This window comes from Pinus tabuliformis, chromosome 1_2 (genome assembly GCF_031772625.1).
Source record: "Pinus tabuliformis cultivar Carrire ecotype Pingquan chromosome 1_2, CPIR1, whole genome shotgun sequence".
Lineage (NCBI taxonomy): Eukaryota > Viridiplantae > Streptophyta > Pinopsida > Pinales > Pinaceae > Pinus > Pinus tabuliformis.
Window position 1 is genome coordinate 502,251,756 of NC_142298.1, and position 23,286 is coordinate 502,275,041.

Genomic DNA, 23,286 nt, shown 5'->3' on the forward strand with positions numbered 1-23,286 from the left:
ACTGCAAGTTAGGCAGGAAAAGTTGGCGGAACCGCTGATTTCGGTGGAACTGCCAACTTTAACTGGTGATAGTGAATTTCACTGGCAGTTAACCAGATTTGGAGGAGAAAATTGTGGGGAGACCGGCATAAGTCATATCTAAGCAATTTTCGACTAAATTGGATGCAAAAAGAGGTCAGATATCCATTTTTGGGCATTCTGAACCAATTGGAACAAGTTTCAGAGTCAAATGAGCACTTTTGGATAGACTTTTGCAAAGTGAATCCTTATGGGTGCCCTGGTCAACCGAAGTTTTGATTCAGTTTATGGAGGAGTATGAAGGTGGAGATGACCTTGTAGGGGTATTCCAGCCTCCTTGTGCTTTCTGCAGCCACCATTACAACAATGTTGTAGTTTTATTTCTTCTTTACTCTATATGTGTATGGAGAAAGAGACTTGTTAAGTACTTCAAGTGGATTGTAGTACTATTTATGCTCTTGGAAGTTGGAGTATGGGGTCTTTATTTGGAAGCCTTAAGCTTGTTGATTGTTTCATGACTAACTGTAGGTTGTCATGTGTTTAGAGTGAGAATTCTTTGCAGAAGAATGTTTCCTTGAAGGGGAAACTAGCCACTCTTTTTTTCAGCACATTTATGTACTCTTTATCTGAAGAATTTTGAGCATAATGAGAAGGGGTCATGCTTTTAGAGCTGATCCAAGGAGATGTAGCCCAGGAGGGGTGAACTCCTTTATCAATGGTTGGTGTATTATTGTTTGATGCATGCTTCCATTTAGTGTTTTGGTTTCATGTTTTAAGTTTTCTTCATGAAACTATCTTAAGAAAAAACACATAAAATTCATGCTTTTACTTGCTATTTTGGAGTAGAACCTCAAGCACATTTTTATATTCATGTTGGTCTACCCTAGCTTATCCAAGATTTAAGGTTCTATGAGCACAAATTTAGAATTAAGTTATTAATATACCATAAGAATTGGGATCATCGATCATGTCTTTAACTGCACTGCAAGCATCTCCAGAGATGCAATCTGCACCAGGCATATTGAGTGACAGAGTGCCCAAAAGATATCTGAGCTTGGAATTGAAGAGTATGGCATGTTGGTTTACACTGTTAATGCAGCTGCTGTTGTTGGGAAAAGTATCCAATACGGAATGACCCTATCCCACTCTAAGGGTGATAGTACCTCAGCAACAATCGAAGCAAAGCTATCTAAGATTTCTTCTTTATGAAAGTAAAATAGGGGAGAAAGAGATCCACTAACCGATGTCTTTCGCTAATGGTTGATCCAATCTTCTCTCCTTGTTGCTTGCTCCCAGCTCCTTGCTCTTTCACTGGCCCAGCTACACCAAGATCCTGCAAAATGGCAAGAGAGGGAAACTACAAGAAGCATACATTCATAATTGATTCAAGGATTAGAGTAAATCAAATACACAAGTATAACAATACACCATTGAGACACATGCATATAGAAGAACCTCAAATGCTTTATTAATGGAAGAAGTAAAGTTCAGGAAGTGATACAACCATAAAAGGCCCAATCCAGCATCACCTCCCAGCAGAAAGAAATCTCCTCTTCACCTCCTTCAAGCAAATCACCCAATAGTTCTATACTCAAACCAACAACACTTCCTTACATTCACAAGATTCCAGCCTCCCTAGACCTCATGAGAGAGCTCTATATATAGGAGTTTTGGAGAAAGGATGAGTCAGCTTGAGGCTGGCATGAAGCTGACTAGTGTCCTCTCCCACTTCAGTTATTCTTCAGTTCTTGAGTCCACTTGGAGGTTCTTGCTTCCACTTGGAGATCTAGACCCTCTTACTCATCACCAGTCGAATTCCTTGATCCAAGTGTCATTTTGGAAGCTTCCTGGGCATTGACACCTTGAGGAATGACTGTGCCACTTGGCCAAACTCGCCCAGCGCAGGTAGCCTTCTTTGCAGTTGAAATTCAGCGCAGGTACACAGTGGAGCACTTGACATTCAGCGCAGATGCTCAGTGGAGCACTTGACATGATCCAAAATTAGCTTGTTTTTGAGTGTTTTCAGGTGGAGAACTGATATTCAGTGCTGTGGTTTGCTGACCTTGTTCCTCTAGGGGTAGGAACAACATGTTTAGGGACTTTGGATCCCTTAGATTATTGACATTTCATGCTTCATGCTGTAAAGCACAAAAATGTCTATAACAGTTGCCCCCTAAAGTATGAGGTCGTTTATAGGGTGAAATGCTTTATCAGGAGGATCCGAAGTTCATTCAATCGCCGAGAGGTGACCTGTAATAAAATACAATACAATACATTATTTTTCATTCTGCTTTCATGATCTAGCTGAGGCGGGCATTCCCATGCTCATCTTTATAAATTCATTTTGGTACATAGAACAGACGATCGTCTGATGGTAGACTGATAATTCTCTGCTGAAATTATCATCCTTTGAGTAGGATGATCATCTGCTGCAATGATGTACATGTCAAATGTCTTTATATTTCCTGAATATATATCGCAGCCTGGATGGATGAAACTAGATCCGGGGTCTTCAAACTCGTTCGATCTTCACTCTAAGTACAAGTCGATCCATGTGAGAATTGTGCTGAAGTCGAACATGGAAAGACATCGCTTGATTACCGGTCAATGATGTAAACCGTTAACAAGCGCGAGAGGAATCACCGATAATGATAATGATCCTCAAGGTACTGCAGTACAATTCACGTGGTGTGAATAAAGGACTTGGCGTCGAACACCACGCAAAATCTTTCGGTTGAAGGTCATTGATGTATACCTGTCGCCGGAAGTGAGAAACTTGCCATTGAGGCATGCAAGCTTCAAAGTACTGAGGGGGGTGTTCCTAGATCAACTTCTTGGATAATGAGCTGAAGTCGACAAGAAGCGATCCATCAAAGGAGGGCCTTAATGAATCCCACATCAGTGACACGGAACGGAGCTAATGATTTTAGTGGAGGTGAAAACAATCTGTGACATATGATTCAGGGTGGCGATCATGGGTGGATGAAGGATAATGTATGGCAGTGGATGGGACACGGTTGACTCTTTCTGAACGACATCTCTTGAACATATAACGACACTGATGCGATGGATCGGTAGCATTACCCCAAATGTGGATGGTTTGGCGAAGACCATGGTGATGAGACCGGTGAATGAAACAACCCAACCCGATGTGATACAGAGGAAAAGTGTCATGTTCAAGAGCGACTTGCTACCATTAAAGCTTTGAGGTTCTCCCAATTTTTTCCCAGTCATTTCTGACCAGTACCTCTTTATTTTTGTCAAGCTTGAGGAGGATAACATATGCTTGTTCTATAACTTGCCCTTCGGGCAAGCCCATCGCTATGTTTTAACGAGCCTAGCGATAGGGAAACTCGTTCTCGTCTAAAGACAAGTTTGTCGCTATTTAATCATTTTAACGAGTCTAACGACAAGGAAAACTCGGTCCTTTTCATTTTTAGAGAGTCTGAAAAGGTACAGAAAGTTAACTCCAAAATTCCTTTTTCGTCATCTAATCCCTTAAGTCAGAAAAAGTATAAAACAATACAGAAGGGATGAGTTTTCGATAACTTTAACGAGCCGAATAAAACAAGCACTCGACCTTTTTGTGCAATAATCCCTCAGGTCCAAAAAGATTAAAATCTAGAGGAGGGATAGCTCTTCCGGTCACTTTAATGAGCTGGAAGGCCAAAACTCGGCAAACTTTTCATATTTTACGAGTCAAGAGAAAAGAGCTCAAAGAAGACTCGTCTTTTGAGGAACGAGTGATAAACAGGGATAGCAGCAGATTCCAGGTACAGGTTGGAATTTTCCAATCACGGCAGTGTCACAAGGATGGCTAGGTGAAATCACTCTTCGCAGCTGTTCCTCAAAATGGGTAAACAATCATATGGAGGTGAACGATTGGCCAAATGGAATGGAGGTGGCAGGTGCAAACACGACCAAGGATTTTTATGGCTAATAAATTTACGATCACAATGGTTATTTACTGGGATAGGTTCATTTTTTATTTAACGAGCTTGAATGCACCAAAAACACTGCTCAATCTTATGTTTATTTTTTAACGAGCATGAACTATGTGCTAAAACTGCTCGGATCTCGCTTTTCTATTTTTTAACGAGCATAAATTCCGCGGTAAAACTGCTCGATTATATGGTCAAATTTTGATTTTTTACCATTACTAGCTTTCTTCTTTTCAAGGATAGTACTGCATTCTCAATTGTTGCAACAAACTTTGTTAGAAATGAATAATATTTGCATGAAAATGAGATTATAACCCTAATATTTCACTTTGAACTACGTAAAAAGCCATTAAAAGGTGTTTTTACCTCTCATTTACCATTTCATTTGCATTTGGTTTGTTGGAGCTCTGGAGGTGCCTCTTTCCCCTTGATTTTCACCAGCTGATTCCGGGAGATTCTGCAGACGATTTTCGGTGCCGTCTGGACCAGGTAGGAGCTAAACCCTAGCTCTTTCTTTTCATGGTTTTCTTTTCCAGTTTCATGCCTGTTTTTCAGTCTTTCTGAGCCCCAGGGGTTTTGCCAGGGCGCCCTAACTTTAGCGCAGGTTCCCCATTCGAAACCTGCGCTGAATGTCAACCTGCCTTAAGGCAGCCTGACCTTCAGCGCAGGTGGGACATTCTTTGCCTGCGCTGGGCTCTGAAAACTGAGTTTCCAGCTCGTTTTTTGATGAATTTTCGCCAGTTTTTCATCAAAATCAGGAACTTACTCCTTCTCTTGTTTGCTTTGCAGGGAACTTTGAACAAAATGTCCCTTACATGGCGAGAACAAGAACATGAAGAGGAGGACATGATTGCCCTCCATGACCCTGTCACGGTGAACGCGTTGCGGAACTGTGGCCTGCTGAAGTTTTTCCGTATCTCTAGCATGAGAGCACAGATCACTTTGCTGCAGTATATGCTTGATGCTTGGGATCCTATTAACCAAGTATTCCAGATTAGGGGAAAATCCATCCCCTTGACCATAGAGGACATGTACTTCTTGACTGGATTGTCAAGGCGAGGTGCCCCCATTTCCTTGTCAGGTACGGCACGGGGGACCGATTCCACCAGAGATTATGTCCGCCAGTATTGCAGGGAAGGTTCTCAGCCGAGCAGAGACGGCAAGATTGTTATCTGTGAGATTACTGACAGGGCTCTCAGGTCCATTCTGTATACCATTGGTAGGATGGCCGGTAGCGCAGCTCTACATGTTGCCAACAGATCTTATATGCAGCACGCCTTGGAGTGTCTCCAACCGAAAGTATTCAACTGGTGTGATGCAGTACTTGTTCAGATGAAAAGTCAATTGACCAAGGTAAAGGACGGGAAGCTGAAGAACTTTGGATTTGGTTCTATTCTGACTGCCTTCGCCTTGGAGAAAATCCCACTGATGCAGCCTCAGTACATCATACTCGACTTGCCTTCTCCGACCGAGCCACGCATGCAGAGGTGGGTTGATCACATGTCTAGACATGCTGGTCAACCTCAGATTACTTTTACTGAGGCCTTCTTCAGGTGGTTCGAGCGCCAGGAGATGGTCTTCTCCGAGTATCCATATGTGGGTATGGATTTCCGAGGTGATCCGGATTTGGTGCTACCGGATGGCGAACAGTGGGGCGCTATTGGTAAACTCTTTGACCATATCACTGTTTACTGTTTTATTTATAATGTTGCTGTGCTTTATTCTATCAAGACTTTTAATCATACTCTTGGGTGCATGCAGATGTTGGTCCTGTTCATCCAGCAGTTCGTCCGAGACCGCAAGTTGCTGCCCCGGCAGTGGAGCCCGCTAGGAGAGCTGTTATTCGCGATCTTGACGATACTGAGACCCTTACAGCTGTGCAGGAGCAGGTTGAGAGCCTTACTCTCGGCATTCCCGATGTGAGGATTGATGAGTTACCTTTACAGCTGCAGCGACACACTACTGGTGTGCCCAGACGATGGACTCGTCTCTTGCGCATGATTGCGCAGGCCGTGACATGCTATCATGAGCACCACTAGGCTAGGGTGCCCCCTAGCATTTTGAGTTTTTAGGTCATATGACCCATTTTGTCTTGGTTACAGAACATTATGTATGAACTTATAAACAACTTATATATATTTTGATTTTCGAGTTTTATTCTGTTTGAGTTATATGATCCATATGTACAATCTTTGATGATGTGTCCTTTTTATAAATGTTGCAAATGTCTATCTAACACATAGTTTGCTAATGAGTCAGTTAATGTGTTCAAGTTTCTGGAAATATGTTGATATTGAATTGAATCAAATCATCTTTCCAAGATCTTAACCCTTAGGAACATGCGATAAATAGCTGGATTGCGAACAGAATATATACCATTGAGTTGTAGTATTACGAGCTGTGAGTCTAGCCTGACAATTAGTCGGCGTATGCCACGTGTGATGGCATTAGAGAGTAGTTCTATCAACGCGCTATACTCAGCGATGTTATTCGTTGATTGCCCAATACACACACCTCTGAAACTTACTAGCTCACCACTTGGATCAAAAATGACCCAGGCTGCGGAGGATAGGTTCCGCGAACTACGACTCGCTCCGTCGGCATATCCAACACATGTCTCCATTGAGTTCGACATCTGCAACAAATGAAAAAGGTGGATCACTCGACCAGAACAAATACTTTAGCGAAAACAAAATACAACAAAAGCATGCAGGTTACTATTTAAGCATAGTAACGCTTGAGGTACAGCCCGTTGCAGGGCTGCGCCAGTGGAATTCCGTCGTAATCCATTAACTCGTAGGCTCCTTTTGCTAACACCCTTTTAACAATGTAGGGGCCCATCCATAAGGATTTGAATTTACCTGCTCCCAATTTATCGGATTCTTGGTCATAAAGCAAGACCAAATCACCTTCTGAGAAGACACGGGGTTTGACATTTTTGTCGAACTGAGCCTTGACTCGTTTCTTATGGGCTTCGTTAGCCAAAGCGGCATCACGACGGGTTTCATCCAACTGGATCAATTCCAAGAAACGAGCCTCTTCCTCTGAAGTTCCGGGGAGGAGATCAATTGCGAGTTTAAGCGACGAAATTTCGCACTGGATTGGCAAGACTGCTTCCAGGCCATACACCAGTTGAAAAGGTGTGAACCCGGTTGCGTTCTTTACCGATGTTCGGTAAGCCCACAAGGCTGAGTAAAGGATTAGATGCCACCTTCTTTTATGAACCCTGATCATCCTTTGCAGCATACGCTTCAGGACCTTGTTGATTGCTTCAACTTGTCCGTTGGCTTGCGGGTAATATGGGGTAGAGCTGTCGTGAGATAGCCCTAGCTTGGCAGCTAATTTGACCATCATGTGATTGCGAAAATGCGATCCATGATCTGTAACTATAGCCTGTGGTACGCCGAACCTGGCGACTACATGATTGAAAAAGAAAAGGGCAGCTGTTTCACCAGTGTTATCCAATGTAGGCATCGCCTCGGCCCATTTGGTAAAATAGTCAACAACGACTATTATATACCCATGCCCCCCGGTCGAGGTGGGGTTACATTGCATGAAATCGATGCCCCACTTGGCGAAGGGCCCAACAGCAACTATCGGCTGTAAAGGTGCGGGTGGTCGTCTGGTTTTGCTATCAAAAATTTGACAAGCATGGCAACTTCTGACTGCGGTTATGCAATCTTTGAACATGGTTGGCCAGAAGTATCCTGCTCGTAAGATTTTTTGTGCCATTGCATATCCAGATTGATGCCCCCCACACGCGCCTGAATAACACTCATTCAGGGCTTTTTCGGCCTCCTCATGGGTAAGGCACCTCCTGAGAACTGTATCGATACCACGACGGTAAAGTATATCACCGACGATCATGTAGTCTTTTGCTTGGTATCATATACGTTTTTGTTCGGAGCGAGAGGTGTTAGGCCTGAACTTCTGGGTTTGGAGATAAACTATGATATCTCCATACCACTCATCGCTTACAGATATCAGAAACAAACTTTCGTCCACGATTGACTCTTCTGATGTTTTATCGTTGGACAATGATGGGAGATCGCACAATAATTCTGCGAAAACTAGAGCTTTCTTTGACTTGGATTTTACAAATTCCAGATCAAACTCTTGAAGGATTGCTATCCATTTTGAATATTTGCCCCCCAGCAACTGTCGCGACAGTATATACGTCATGGGGTTGCAATCTGACAAGATGGTAGTTTTCCGAAAGAGGACATAATGTCGAAACCTTTGAATCGCTTGAACAGCTGCAAGCGCTAGTTTTTCAACATAAGAATATTTACTTTCTGTATCATTTAAGTTTTTACTTAAATAATAGATAGGATGTTCAATTCCATCGACCTCTTGAACTAAAACCATCGCAATGGTCGTATCCGCTGCAGCCAGATACAGGTTAAATTTTTTTTGATAATCCAGGGCGTACATTAATGATGCTTTTACTAGACAATCTTTCAGAGCATCAAAGGAAGCTTGCGCCACCTGGTCCTAGACAAAAGGTACATCCTTTTTCAAAAGATGAGTATAACCTTTAGCAAGTTCTGCGTAATTTGGAATGAACCTCCTCAGAAAGTTTGCTTTCCCTTGGAGTTTCTAAATCTGAAGCAAATTTGAAGGTGGAGGCAAATTGATGATTGCCTGAACCTTACAGGGGTCGAGACGAATCCCATCCTTAGAGACTACAAAGCCAAGTAAACGACCAGAACTGACGCAAAACACACATTTGTGCGGATTGAGTCTTATCTTGTAGTGTCGGCAACGTAGAAATATCGCTCTTAAATGCTGCGGATGATCAGTCTGCTTTCGCGAATGAGCCGGAAGGTTGTCGAGATAAGGTTGAACAATGTTCTTGATGTCATGGAAGGCATAATTCATTGCCCTCTGAAACGTCGCCCCTACGTTCTTTAAACCAAAGGGTAATTTTCGATAAGCGAATGTGCCCCACGGACAAATAAATGCAGTCTTTGACTGGTCCTGTGGGCAGATATTTATTTGATTATACCCGGAAAATCCATCCATAAATGAAAAGATTTCACATCCGGCGCATTCATCAATTATCTGGTCGATGAAGGGTGTAGGGTAGTTGTCCTTCGGACAAGCTTGGTTTACATCCCTATAATCAACACACACTCTGATTGTCCCTTGTTTCTTCATAACAGGGACAATATTCGATACCCAATCGGTTAGAGTAACCGGGTAGATGAATCCAGCATGGAGGAGTTTTTCAACTTTCGCCTTAATGGCAGCGGCTTTCTTGGGGTGCACCTGCCGAAGCCGTTGTCTTACTGGTTTGACATCAGGATACATTTTAATTTTGTGTTCAACGATACTCGATTCAATGCCTGGCATTTCATCATATGACCAAGCAAAGACATCTCTGAATTCGCGAAAAAGAGTGTTATATATTTCCAGTTCTGAAGGGGAACAACCTTTGCCGACATAAATATTCTCTACAACATCTGTTTTAGTCGAGATATTTATGGCTATAGTCTCTTCAATATTGGATAAGTTTCTCTCGGAATCCACCGTATTTACAGTATTTGTTAGGAATTCAAATACTGAAGGGTGATAAAGATCACTTTGAGTATCTTCTTCATATTCCGGAAGAAGGGAACGATGGTGGTGATCATTCCATGGTGCCCCCTCAATCAACATTGATTGTAAGATTCCTTCGTCAGTCCCATGTACTTTCGACCAAGGATCTAATGGGGTTCCATATTCTCTAGACCTATCTACCCAAACGCTTGACGAGCGTTGATTTGGGTTCGCCTCCCATGCTTGAAACATTGATTGCTACAATATTTCTAAAGGGCTTGGGGGCAAAACAATTGCACGATCCATGTTGACATCGTTTTTTGCGACCTTCGTGGAAGATATCATGTTGCAGGTCGCTACAAACGGTACATTTCCTATATAAATAGGAGGTGGTAGCGCGAAAGTTCCCATCAATGTGGGGTCTTTCAATAATCCTACTGCGATATCTTGAAGCGAATGGTTGCTCTCATGGATCATGGGAATGCTTCCTGTAACTTGTGAACCATTAGGGAGGAAGTTCTGTTGGTCGACGATCGTAATCCCTCCTTCAAACGGGAATGCGATCTTCCTAAAATAAGTCGACACGACAGCTGCCATGGCATAAATCCATGGTCTACCCAGTAGGATGTTGTAGTCGAGATTTCCATCGATGACCTCAACATCAATTTCTACTGTTTTTCCTCCTAGCTCAACTTTCAAGTTATTAAGGATACCGTATGGGGTATAAGTCCTTCCGTCGAAAGCTTTTAATGTCGTCGATGATCGAGACAAGGTTGGAGATCCTAAAGTTTTCCAGCAGCTCATCGACATAATACATGTTGATGCTCCCTCATCAATAATTGTTCTGTGAACAGTTTTGTTGAGGGCTTTCACTTGAATAAGGAAAGCTAGTTGAGCTGGTAACTGAGGATCATATCCTTTGTGATCAAAGGATACAAGATTGGAATCCTTGGGATCAACCCCACCAATAGCTGATAACAACGCCTGCCTTTGGGATGGACAATTTTGTAATACCTCAAGAGTCGACATAGCGGATGGCGATTGTGCCAAATCTTCTACTATGTTATAATGCTGCGCCGCTCTGGCGCGAGGATTAAATGTCGACTTGTGTACTACTCCCTTTGGCAGTTTTATTGTTAATTCAGGAATGATGGGCGATACAACTTCTGTCGAAGTTGTTGTCGAACTACTTGGTTGATCTTTGCCCTTTTCGTTCGACAACTGAGGATTCCCATAATCTTTGTTCCTTGTCGAAATCAAAGCATCATTCTGCTGTTTTAAAACCGACAACATAAGCACTTGCGACGGGGAAGCATTTCCACTATCAACCAGATTTTGACCTGGGTTGGGAAATGGATCAGTTAACACAGCTGAGGTTTGGGAACTTTTAAAGAACCTCTTTAACTCAGCTTTGAATGGACAATTCTTTGTGTTATGATCCTTATCATCACATATTAGACATGGATAATTTTGTTTCCCTTTCCCAGGAGGGTTTGAAGAATTTTTTCCAGGGGATGACTCACCCTGTTTCTTCTTCTTCCCTTTGTTTTGCCTCTTCTTGCTTCCTGGTTGATTGGTTTCTTTGCCTTTATCTTCCGATACGGCATTTACTTCCGAAGCAAGAATTTCTTCTTTTGCATTTTGATCCGAATTCTTACGGGCTTTCTTTGACGAAGCCTTTATCGATTTCGCGTTCGTCGTGCCAATCACACCGTCACCGGCATGAGAGTCACTATTTGATTTAGGAGGAGGAGGAATTGAAAATTCCGGTCTAGGGGCGTCTGGTATTTTGTCGTAGAGTGTGCCGGACTGAGTATAAACTAAGTCCAAATATTGTGCACGAGCAATAACTTGCTCCTCTGTTACGACTCCCCCCTTGGCCACATCTTTCGTTATAGCCGGAAGTAATGACTTTATAAACCATTCAGCCAACAGCTGATCGGGAACGTATGTTTTCACCATCCTACAACGACGACGCCACTCATGTATATGATCAGATATATGGGTGGCAGTTGTCTGCTTGAAGTTGGTTAATATTTCTGTTCCCATTTCATACCTTATCGGTAATTGAAAATGGGTTAAGAAAGTCGTGGCTAGGGAACTAAAATTGTCGAAAGAGGCTCTTGGCAATTCAATATACCATTTAGCCGCTGGACCCGTCAATGTCCTCTGAAAAAGGTGAAGCCTTATCGAATCGTCGTTTAGGGTGTTCGACGAACACCACAGATGAAAAGTCATCACGTGATTCGATGGGTCTTCACCTGGATTTCCATTGAATTTAGGAATGTCAGATGGAAGTTTATGAGGAATCGCTGGCCACCAAGGGGCATAAGCAATCGGATCGTTGGTTAACCGGTGTAAATCAGGTAACTCTAAAGTTTCCACGAATGGTAACTGTTGATTCAGGTTAGGCGAAGCGTAACCAGGGTACGATGGAATCGTTTGAGCAGTAGGCCTTTACATACCAGCATAATGTAATTGATGTTGGTATGACTGATACGGTTGGTGGACTTGACCACTATAAAGTGGTTGGTTTTGACCGTTTTGGATATACGGTTGTCCACTGTTCGCAAAGATCTGCTGCTCAGAACCTTGGTATACTTGCTGGAATTGCGGTTGCTGGTATTGCACAAGCCACGGTTGTGAAGCCATGTTTTGTTGTGTTATGCTAACCGTTGGACCAAGGTGCGGGGTAATTGTACCCGTTTGGACCTGTGTCGCCCCACCAGTTGGCGATTGTGGTTGTGACCCATGTTCAAGGGGCTGTTGCATTACAACCTGAGAAATCCGAGGTTGACATGCAACAGGTATCGCTTGAACTTGTGACACTGTTACAATGGCCGGTGTGGTTGGGATGTTCGTCATAGGTACACACTGTTGCATAGAATATACAACCCTTGGTTGTTGAGGTAGCATAGGTACCCAACTACTTGATGCAATTCCAGTATAACCTGAATACTATTGTGAACTCACGTATGGGTACCCTCCCGGAGGGGGTAATGAAAGGGCATACTGCCCCCCATACGGTAGCAATCCGGAACTCAAGGGGATTGATTGTCCTTGGGGACTGGATTGCCCAAATTGACCTCCAAATGGATCAATTTGGCGAGTCTCAACATAAGAGTTGCCAGGTATTATTCCGGATGAACAAACTGGAACAGACCATACTGTCGAAATAGTCCCTTGGTGGACTCCTTCTAGCTGTTGTGAGCTAGTTGGGACAGTTGGTATGCCGGCAAACATTGTAGGAGTGACAGCAGGGGCTTCTGCTGTCGCTGTGTCATTTGACACAGTCCTAGATGATGATGGTTGTTCAAACATTTTAAGTCTATCCAATAGATTGCCTAGCAATTCTACAGGCACTTCCACTTGTGGTGGATTAACTTCTGATGAGGGAAATAGCGTGACCCCGACTCCAAAATGGGTTGGAGTACTTGCTTGCGGATCCTCTGCGATTTCCTCTATCGCAATCAAACCCGGTGGAAGAGGAAGACCGTCAGGTCCGTAAAATATTTCTGGTGCCGAAGAAGTGGTTGTTTCGACAGCGACAGTTATTTGAGGAACAAAACTCTCTGGACCAGTTACAGATGGAACTGGTTCAGTTATACAAGTATTTACCCCCAGACTAGGATCAGTATTACTGTCCTTCTGTGGTTGTTGAACTTCTTCTATAGAGGCAGGGTTTCCAAAAATGTTTGGAGTAACCGGAACCTCAGATGCAGTTGGAACACTTGTTCTAACTTTTATAGGAGATTTTGAACCGGTTAAACGAGTTTGCTTTGTCCGTACTGTTTTCGATTCCGGAGACAAAGACAGTTGACTCGTAAGCCTCCGCGAACGACGGGGTTTCAATTGACTTTCTTCCACGATTGCGGATTACTCGATCAACCAAAATACTAAAAGGGGAAATTTGTGTTTCCGAATTGAATGAATTTTATTAGACGCTTTTAGACACAACTTGCTTTTTCACTTTTTAAGAGTCGAGAAAAAGCTAAAGATGACTCTAGTCTCCTTCGATGTTTTAACGAGCCCGAAGTGACAAATGCTCGGATGGACTTTTTCAGTTATAGAGTTTGAAAAAGGGCAAAATAAACTACTTTGGAGATCTAGGCAGAGGGTGTGCCAAACCTTTCGCAAAACCACAGAATACGTTTTACTGTACGGGTGGTCGATCTTCGTGAATGCTGTGTTCACTGCATTGCGATTAGTAGGGCGGCCGACACGGCTTCCTAAGGATAAAAGATATATGCCTATAGGGGTCTCCCAATATATACGCGACGGTACGTGGGAGAACAAGTCCGTATTAGTGCCACCGACTCTCAGGAGGAATCACCCACCTTCTTCGAGATCGACAATCACTACGTTTAACGATGCCGGAACACGTCTCTAGCTTAGACCTCTATGTGTTTGTGTTATGTTTCAAAGCGTTGTTAGGTTCATTCAATATATTTTAAGTTGATCTTTTTAAAGTTTGCCTTTCAAGGTTCACCACGAGATGTATGATACAAATTCCTAAATGCAGTCTAAGATGATAAGCAAGCTTTTTCAATCTTTCAACTTTGAAAATCTTAACTACTGAGGGAAAAGAAAGACATCATCTTTTCACACAGATCATAGAGCACACATTAATGCACTTTTTCCTAAATAAACATACAAGCTGTCAAAATGCACATGCACAATGCAGGTATTTCTTTTCTCTTTCTTAATGTTGATGTAATACAAAAAGAAAGCTGTTGTATAATTTCGAATTCAATTTCAAGTGAAAGCAAACAAGCTTGTCCAAAATCAAAAGACACCTTAAGATTTACTTGTTTCGACACTAGAAATATATAAATTCAAACCATATGACGAAAGCAAAAAACTCAATCAGCTATGAACAACAAACAAACTAACTCTTAAGATCAAAACGACACTTATCATAGGTCTAGATCTAAGAGGCCACAACAAGACTAGTTCACTTTTCGTTATGGGAAACTGCAAATGATGTAAGAAATACAAAAAGAACAAATACAGTTTCTTTATACAACCGAGGCGGAATAGAGGCAAGGAAAGTTGGTTCCAGATAGGTACATTGACTGACAACAGGCTGCAAAAACAAGGATGAAAACAGGGCAATAAACAGCAGGGAACCCCAGTAGCACTAGGAAAAACTGGTTCAGCGCAGGTGGTACACTATCAGTTTGACATTCAGCGCAGGTAGCCCCTTCGGGATTTGCGCTGAAATGTAGACTGCCTTCACAGTGCCTGCACTGAAGAGATAAACTTTCGTTTTTCTCAGTTTCCGGGTCACAGATTGCTCAAAAATTCACAGTTTTTGGCCAAATCAGAAGCTATCAATCAAGTACACACTAAGGGATGAAAAGGAGGATGAAAAGCTATCACTAAGAGCTATTCAGAGTCCTTGTGGATCAGCTCTTCAAATCATAAACATGCCCAGAAACTGAGCTAGAGTAGCTGCCCTCTACTTTGCATTTGAAATATCCAAATGCAGTTCGATTCGGTACTCCCTGTGTTTATGAAATGAATAGCAAAAACACAAACAACCAACAAGATACGATCCCCAGCGGAGTCGCCAATTTGTTGTTGGGAAAAGTATCCAATACGGAATGACCCTATCCCACTCTAAGGGTGATAGTACCTCAGCAACAATCGAAGCAAAGCTATCTAAGATTTCTTCTTTATGAAAGTAAAATAGGGGAGAAAGAGATCCACTAACCGATGTCTTTCGCTAATGGTTGATCCAATCTTCTCTCCTTGTTGCTTGCTCCCAGCTCCTTGCTCTTTCACTGGCCCAGCTACACCAAGATCCTGCAAAATGGCAAGAGAGGGAAACTACAAGAAGCATACATTCATAATTGATTCAAGGATTAGAGTAAATCAAATACACAAGTATAACAATACACCATTGAGACACATGCATATAGAAGAACCTCAAATGCTTTATTAATGGAAGAAGTAAAGTTCAGGAAGTGATACAACCATAAAAGGCCCAATCCAGCATCACCTCCCAGCAGAAAGAAATCTCCTCTTCACCTCCTTCAAGCAAATCACCCAATAGTTCTATACTCAAACCAACAGCACTTCCTTACATTCACAAGATTCCAGCCTCCCTAGACCTCATGAGAGAGCTCTATATATAGGAGTTTTGGAGAAAGGATGAGTCAGCTTGAGGCTGGCATGAAGCTGACTAGTGTCCTCTCCCACTTCAGTTATTCTTCAGTTCTTGAGTCCACTTGGAGGTTCTTGCTTCCACTTGGAGATCTAGACCCTCTTACTCATCACCAGTCGAATTCCTTGATCCAAGTGTCATTTTGGAAGCTTCCTGGGCATTGACACCTTGAGGAATGACTGTGCCACTTGGCAAAACTCACCCAGCGCAGGTAGCCTTCTTTGCAGTTGACATTCAGCGCAGGTACACAGTGGAGCACTTGACATTCAGCACAGATGCTCAGTGGAGTAGTTGACATGATCCAGAATTAGCTTGTTTTTGAGTGTTTTCAGGTGGAGAACTGATATTCAGTGCTGTGGTTTGCTGACCTTGTTCCTCTAGGGGTAGGAACAACATGTTTAGGGACTTTGGATCCCTTAGATTATTGACATTTCATGCTTCATGCTGTAAAGCACAAAAATGTCTATAACAATTGCGATTGCTATTTGACTTGGAATGCATCCCAAAGGACCCATTGTTGCCACTGCGAACTTGCGAGCTCCCAAGTTCTATAGAGCCTGCATATATATTCCACATAAAACCAACTTATATAAATACTCTGTAAATTGACAGTGAACACTCTAGGAGGGATTATTTTTATGTAAGTTTAGATAAAGTACTGTATTTTGAGGAGCAACCAGATTTTGTTTTGTATTTTGATGGAGTAAGATAATCTTAAAGGGAAAGGATTCTATTTCTTGGTACAAATTTCACAAGAGTTTTGACAAAAATGCTAGGTTCTCACATTTTTCATCATAATTCAAGTTTTTATTATATAATGAAATAATATTTACTAAAGATTTTGTTCAATTTGAATGGCCTCAAATAATCTAAATCACTTTTCAAACTGAATGGCCTCAAATAATCTAAATGACAACCAAAGAGAAATCTGATGCAAGATGAGATGGTTCCTTTTCTTGAAACTATTTAAGATGGCTCCCATATGTAGATTCCTACACTGATCACTTTTTAGACTAATGCAAACAAAGTGCGCACTGATCACTTTTCAGAAAGTGAATGTTGAGTACCAAAATAACCAAAATTTTAAGCTAAGTAAGGAAAGTAATTATCAATTACAAAACAAAACAACCAAAATTTTAACCATGGTTAATTACAAAACAAAATTAAACAGCAGAAGTATATAGTTTTTTTGGCATATTTTTGGGTCAAATTTGCTAGAAATTTGATAAGGAGCTGCTGGAATCCCAAATCTGTGCTGTGAACTCTACACCATCGAAATTCACCAGAGAGTTTTCAGGGTATTGAATCCATTTAGTCTGAATTGTGATTGCTACATCATCTGAATCCGCAGAAGTTTTTCAGGACACTAAATCCATTTATATGTTAAAAACACATTTTAAACTACAAAAAAATAAAATCTTACCAAAAAATTGTTTTCCCATATTCAAACAAAAAAAAACCTCAAAACCTAAGAGAGTTAGACAACGACAATAAAATCCAATAACCACTTTAAAATTTCAATTAAGTTCTCAGTTTTACAAGAACCACTTTAAAATTTCAATTGATTTTGGTTGTATTTCTCAGGCAACCAGACAAAGCTTATGAAACCAACCACCAGTTGTTGTGAAAGTTGCCACATGAGAATATCACTATAAGTCTCTAGGGTGTATTGTCTATTGGTTGGATAGAAGTAAGGCATAAGATAGTTGTTGATATAATCGTTGCTGCCAAAAGAAATTGAGAAAATAGATTTTGCTAGATGCTGAGCCACCGCCATTGTGCTTCCCAACTGCGATGTCAAATCCTCTAAAGTCTTCCCAAAATTTGCAATCTATTGATTGAACGATATGCACCCAATCTATCAATTTTGCACCAAGAAAAGAAATGTTAGATACCATATTTACTACATTTAGCACCAGTGGGAGAAAGTCAATTTATCATTTTTGCAATTTGGACTTACAAGGTTTTTGCCAATCTCGTCCAAAATGCCTGCGGCTGTTGAAGCATAGTTCACTCCATTTAGGATTGCTGAACCCCTTGTAGATGGGTCAAGGTATGCAGGAATGAGAGGTAGCCCTAGCAATTGCCCTGAGATCATTCATTCAACATTATTTAGGATCAAATTACTGTACAGTTTTAAAGATATATAAATCAAAAGCAATATAACGGGTTAGATAACCTGGTTTTAGTGAATATTGTTTTATATTTATTAGTTTTATTTCATTTAAAATATAGAATAGAAGTAGTTTAAAAAATTATATTGTTTTATATTTATTAGTTTTATTTCATTTAAAATATAGAATAGAAATAGTTTAAAAAATTAAACCAACTGGTTGTCATTATTGTGTATTGAAATAAAAAATAATCTAAAGAGTTAAATCAACTGGTTCTATCAGTCTTGTTGATAAGCATCTAACATTTCTATTACAAACTAAGATCACTAATTCATATTCAGAGAAAAACCTCTTTGGGGTTTTCTTTGGGTATGAGTGTAACTAAATTGCAGAGTTAATATTTCATAAATATGATGGATTTAATTGAGAAGTGGGAGGCTCATGAAAGATAGAGGATTATCAATTTGGTGAACTCAGCAGCAGGAAGTTCCTCCCCAAGTAGTGGGAATCCTGCAGATGCCTCAGCCCCCTGAGTGGGTTTTCTTTGTGTATGAGTGTAACTAAATTGCAGAGTTAATATTTTAGAAATATGATGGATTTAATTGAGAAGTGGGAGGCTCATGGAAGATAGAGGATTATCAATTTGGTGAACTTAGCAGCAGGAAGTTCCTCCCAGGTATTGGGAATCCTGCAGATGCCTAAGCCCCCTGAGTCTCCTCAGTATCCAGACTTTTTGTTCTTTTTCCTATGGTCTAGGGTTAACACCGTCTCTAAAGAGTGAAGCCAATTGTTTGAATTCACTCATGTTTATAAAATTTCTTGAATTTTCTAGAACTTCCAATTAATTAATCCTGATGCATTCTAGTTTCCTCCATTGCAAAGAGAGTTCACACCCAAGGAGAAACATCTTTTGGAATTTATTTTCAAGGTTTTCATTGGAAAGGTATATACAAACCAGAAGCATTAAATCAAATAATTATAGAATGCAAACCTAGAAAATCAACAGCCATCCTACCATTGCAAAACCTTCTAGTAGGATGACCTCCAAGGAAATCTAGTCCATAAGGCAAGAAGTTGGCTTTGGCAATGCTTGCTATATAGTTGTTGTTGCCATTATTGATCAGAGAATCGCCAAATATAAACATGGCTGTAACTTCAGGCGCGGCTTCCCTAGAAATTACTCCAACACAACAATATGTAACAACAAAAGCTAAACAGGGGAGCCATGAAGCTGCCTTGGAATTTAAACATTTGATTCCCATCACTGCAGAGCCTCAAATATGTCAAATATTACTCTAAACGAGCATAGAGTAGCAGAAATAAATTAGATGAAATAGGTTGCCAAGACTCCCAGCTGAAAAAATCCATGATCATGCTACTGCTTTTAAATTCAGTTGCAAATCCGCAGCACAATTAAGATAGATGTGATCACTTCCAAATCTAGGAAATTGAAATATTTGGGCATAGTTTCGAGAGTCCACCAAATCCAACAGCCAACCAAACCTTTTCGTGTATCAGAGACACTAACGGGTAATTCATTCATTAAAAACTAATGATTGATTTCACATTCGGCCTGGCAGCGGGTGTTCCATGCATCGGAGTTATGAATTAGGTTGAATGCATTCAAGCGAGCCAGTGAAGTTGTCACAGCTTTCCATGCACATTTCAAACTCCTTTCACTATTTTCGTTTCTATATCAATCGACTTATTAATTTTGGTTACATGTCTCGCATATAGATTAATCTTGCATTTTTTTGGTCCAGCTGTGGAATAATCCACCTACTGATCGCAAAAGGAGTAGTCTAACTAGGCGGAGGAATTGGTCGGTTTCCAGGGCCACCTGAAAAAACTTCCTGCTCCGGCAATCAGGAATTCCCTTCGCCACCCTCCACCACTTTTCGCCAACTCCGCATTCCTCTGCCACCCTTCCACATTAACTTCGACTAGTATCTGTTTGAAAAAATCTCCCGTCTGGATGATTTGGGGTCACGTCGCATCGTGGGCGTCTGCATCTGGTTGCCGAAATTCAAACCAAGGCCTCAACCGCGGGTAGAGCCCCCATCATGCACCTTCAGAACTTGTAAACAGATAGAGCCTTTTCGTTGATTCAGGGTCACGTCGCTAAACTGCTCACAGATACACCAGATTCTGCATTTTTCCTGCACAAGTCATTTTCTTTTGTATTTAACAGTTTATTGATCTGATGAAATTAAAGTTCTTTAACATTTTCAGCGCCTTATGAAATACTAGTTCAACTTCTTCTTGTTTGAAAACTCTTGAATTTTTCCGATAACTTATGGAAAATCATTAGTGCGTGAAAATATTTTCTTTAGATTATTAAAGAATATCTGTAAAGGCCTCAAGGACAATTTATTGCAAAGGTTTTGCCACTTAGCATAGTTTACATTTCGCAGAAACAATATTTTAGCAAAATTTGGAAATGCAGATCTCAAAGATAGGTTTTCGCTAATTTTATATTGTTGGATTTCTATGAACCAGAATGACCATGAAGAATCATGCCTGTTATGGCTAGCCTGGGATGAATTGTGATATTCATGTAATAGGCCTTTGGTTTCTCTGATTAGGCTAGTAGCGTAATTAGCCGTGGTTCATTTCCCGCCCTTAGTCGTGCGACCTGAGATCGATTCTCGTTGATTTTATTGCTTAAATGCTACTTTTGATAAATGATGCTACATGTAAGAAATTTTAAGATGCTCTTAGGTAAATTAGTTACTCTGTAACCTTATGGAGTGAATTTTCGTGGTATTTTTATTTAGTTTTGACAATGTGGGATACGATTGAAAATCCCTGCATCGACCTTTCGATTCTAGGAAGGGTGGTTCGCAAAGCATCAAATCTTTTTCATAAATTTCTTATTTTCAGATAAGATGGCAAGAAAATTTAAGATGGGTAGAAAATTGCAAAATTGGGACAATTGGTACTCAAAGTTTGACCATGAAAACAAAAACATTAACTACGAAAACACTAACGAACCTTATTCACTAAACCTAATATGAATAATATTTTTCTTATTCAATAATTAACATCCTTTGTTGAGCAGAGTTTGATTTTAATCTCATTCTTGTATGCTGCCATGCAACTGAAGGGGCAGCAGGGCTTGGAAATGTTTACTATTTACTGTGACTATGTCGTGTTGATGCTCTGTCAAGACCTTCCTCCAACTAGTCTTGAAATAAAACCAGACAGGGGCATGCCCTCCAAACTTGATATTTGAACCTGGGTCATCATTACAGCAAGTGCTCCAATTTGTGACTAGACCACAGCCTGGCGGACATATTTTGTCAATTAATTACGAATATTTATGTGTTGCTCTGCTTTGAAAAATTAGTACGGGAAATATTTTTTCTTTACAGTATTTCTTTTGCCAATTATATTTCTTTAAACTGTGCTTGGGATGGGGGTGGCGTAGTGGGAGGGAAGCCAAAATGCATGTGTCATCGCAAATCTATTCAGCAAGAGGGCCTTTTGCAGAATTTTTCGAGCTTTCACTTGATTTAGTAGATGTTGGAGATAGTACCAAACTTCCAAGTACTTCGTCAGGTAGTTACATCCTAACACTGCTCGTAGGAACAGAGAATGGGTCCAATAAGACATCATACATTGAAGGGCCATCTAGGGTTATATCATAGGGATCACCAACCAGGCTTTATCACTGTTTTTATCATTTTGTCCATGTAAATAAGGGTTCTCAGTAGTACTCCGGAAAAATGTGAAGAGCTTGCAATTACTAAGTTTGAAAAGGTGAAGAGCTTGCAGGTCACGAGTTTGGAAAACTGTTCAATGTATAAACTCTATAAACAACATCCTCTTTTTATACTAAGTTCACTCTAACTTTCTAAAGATCCATTGCTTTTAAACAACCTTGTAGAAGCTTTATATTTGTATGTGTAGTTTTTAAAAAAATTCAAATCAAATGTAAATCTATCACATGTTTTTTTGTATGGCTTTCTAGAAGTCTGCAGCTTTATTGTCACTATTTTTAGTTATATAAATTAGTTGAGCATTTATGCCACTTTTGTTATGTTTTTGAGCAATGAGTTTGGCTTGTAACCTATTTCTTATGGAAAACTTAAAGTAAGCTTGTCAATAGGGATTCTTAGTCTAATTATTGTAAAAATGGGTATAAATAGAGCCTCCCTTCATTTCTTTATGTCATCATCACACATTGAATTATATTCCTATCTAAGAGAGTGCGAGCTAGTCTTTTTCACTACATTGGAAAAATGTGATCTTTTTTGGTGCAACTTGCACGGAGAAATTGTACTAGGATTGAAAGAAGTGCTTTTTGTTGATAATTTTGTAAGTTTATTGTCTTATTATTGATATTTTGTATGCTTTATGTTCAAAGTAGGGCTTCAATTGTTCCATGACTAATGTTTTATCATTGCTGAAATTTTTCTTCAACATTGCATGTAAAATTGTCCCTTTTGTGGCCTATAGGGAAAATCTCAATGTGCAGACCCTATATCTAATTTCTCCCCTCATAGGAGTAATAGCTATGGTTTTAGAAGTGGATGCCTGAGGTACCCCCCTTACTCCATCAATATCCTTCCTTTGAATTTGTGCCAAAAAGACTCCATTGAACCCTACTAGGATAAGGTGTTGGTCTAATGGTCTAAGAGTGTGTTGATGACCATAAAACTTAATTTTATCTCTCTTTCTATCTCCTAGATTGCTAGGGAAACCACTAGGGTTTTTAGGGCTGATTTGTGCATAAAAGTGTACCTTGAATGTATATGGGTGGCTCATAATTTGGGAATCGCCTCTATAAATTGTCTACAAGAAAAATATAACATACGACGTGATCTAATATACCTAAATAGGGAAAAAGTCACCCCCTTTTATCACTGTTTATGCATATATAACAGCTACAAAACTATTATCCCTAGCCTAAACCTAACCTCTATCTGAAGGTCTTGCTCCTTTGTTGTTGAATATTATTTTTAGGCTGGCTGCAATATGACATTGAATGCCGTATTTTTGAATATCATCCAAACCCTAACTTATAGTAGCCTCTGTAGTGGTCTAGGCTAAGAGTACTTGAAGCCTAACATAGAAAATCTACGTCATCTTTGGCCTTACTAGTGCTCTATTCAACTTGAGACCTTTAAAAACTTATCACATTGAGCCCTAGTATCAGAGTATCTTCCAAGGTGATTTAAAGAATCCTCCCTCGTGGTTTATATCTCACTAAAGTGCAGGAGGAAGGTTGTTGAAGTGACAATGACAACCCTTCCTCTTTGTTGCGATAAGGTCTGGCCCCTCACCCGGCTTTGCATAGGGCTTGTTAGATTTTGCAGCAACAATACACATTGAAAAGTATCTAAATATTAATACCCAACTTAGAATCTTCAAAATAAGTCAACACAGGACACAACAGAATAAGATATATTAGGACTAAATCATTGCTTGGCATACATTCAAAGAGAGTTATAAAAATAATGCAGGTAACAAGTCTGCAACATTAATCTTCATAACATGA

General features: G+C 40.5%; 1 pseudogene; it reads right to left on the minus strand.

Moving 5' to 3' along the window:
- Positions 1-945: 945 nt before the first annotated feature.
- Positions 946-19,045, minus strand: LOC149206542 (GDSL esterase/lipase 7-like; annotated as a pseudogene).
- Between the last annotated feature and the right edge of the window lie 4,241 nt (positions 19,046-23,286).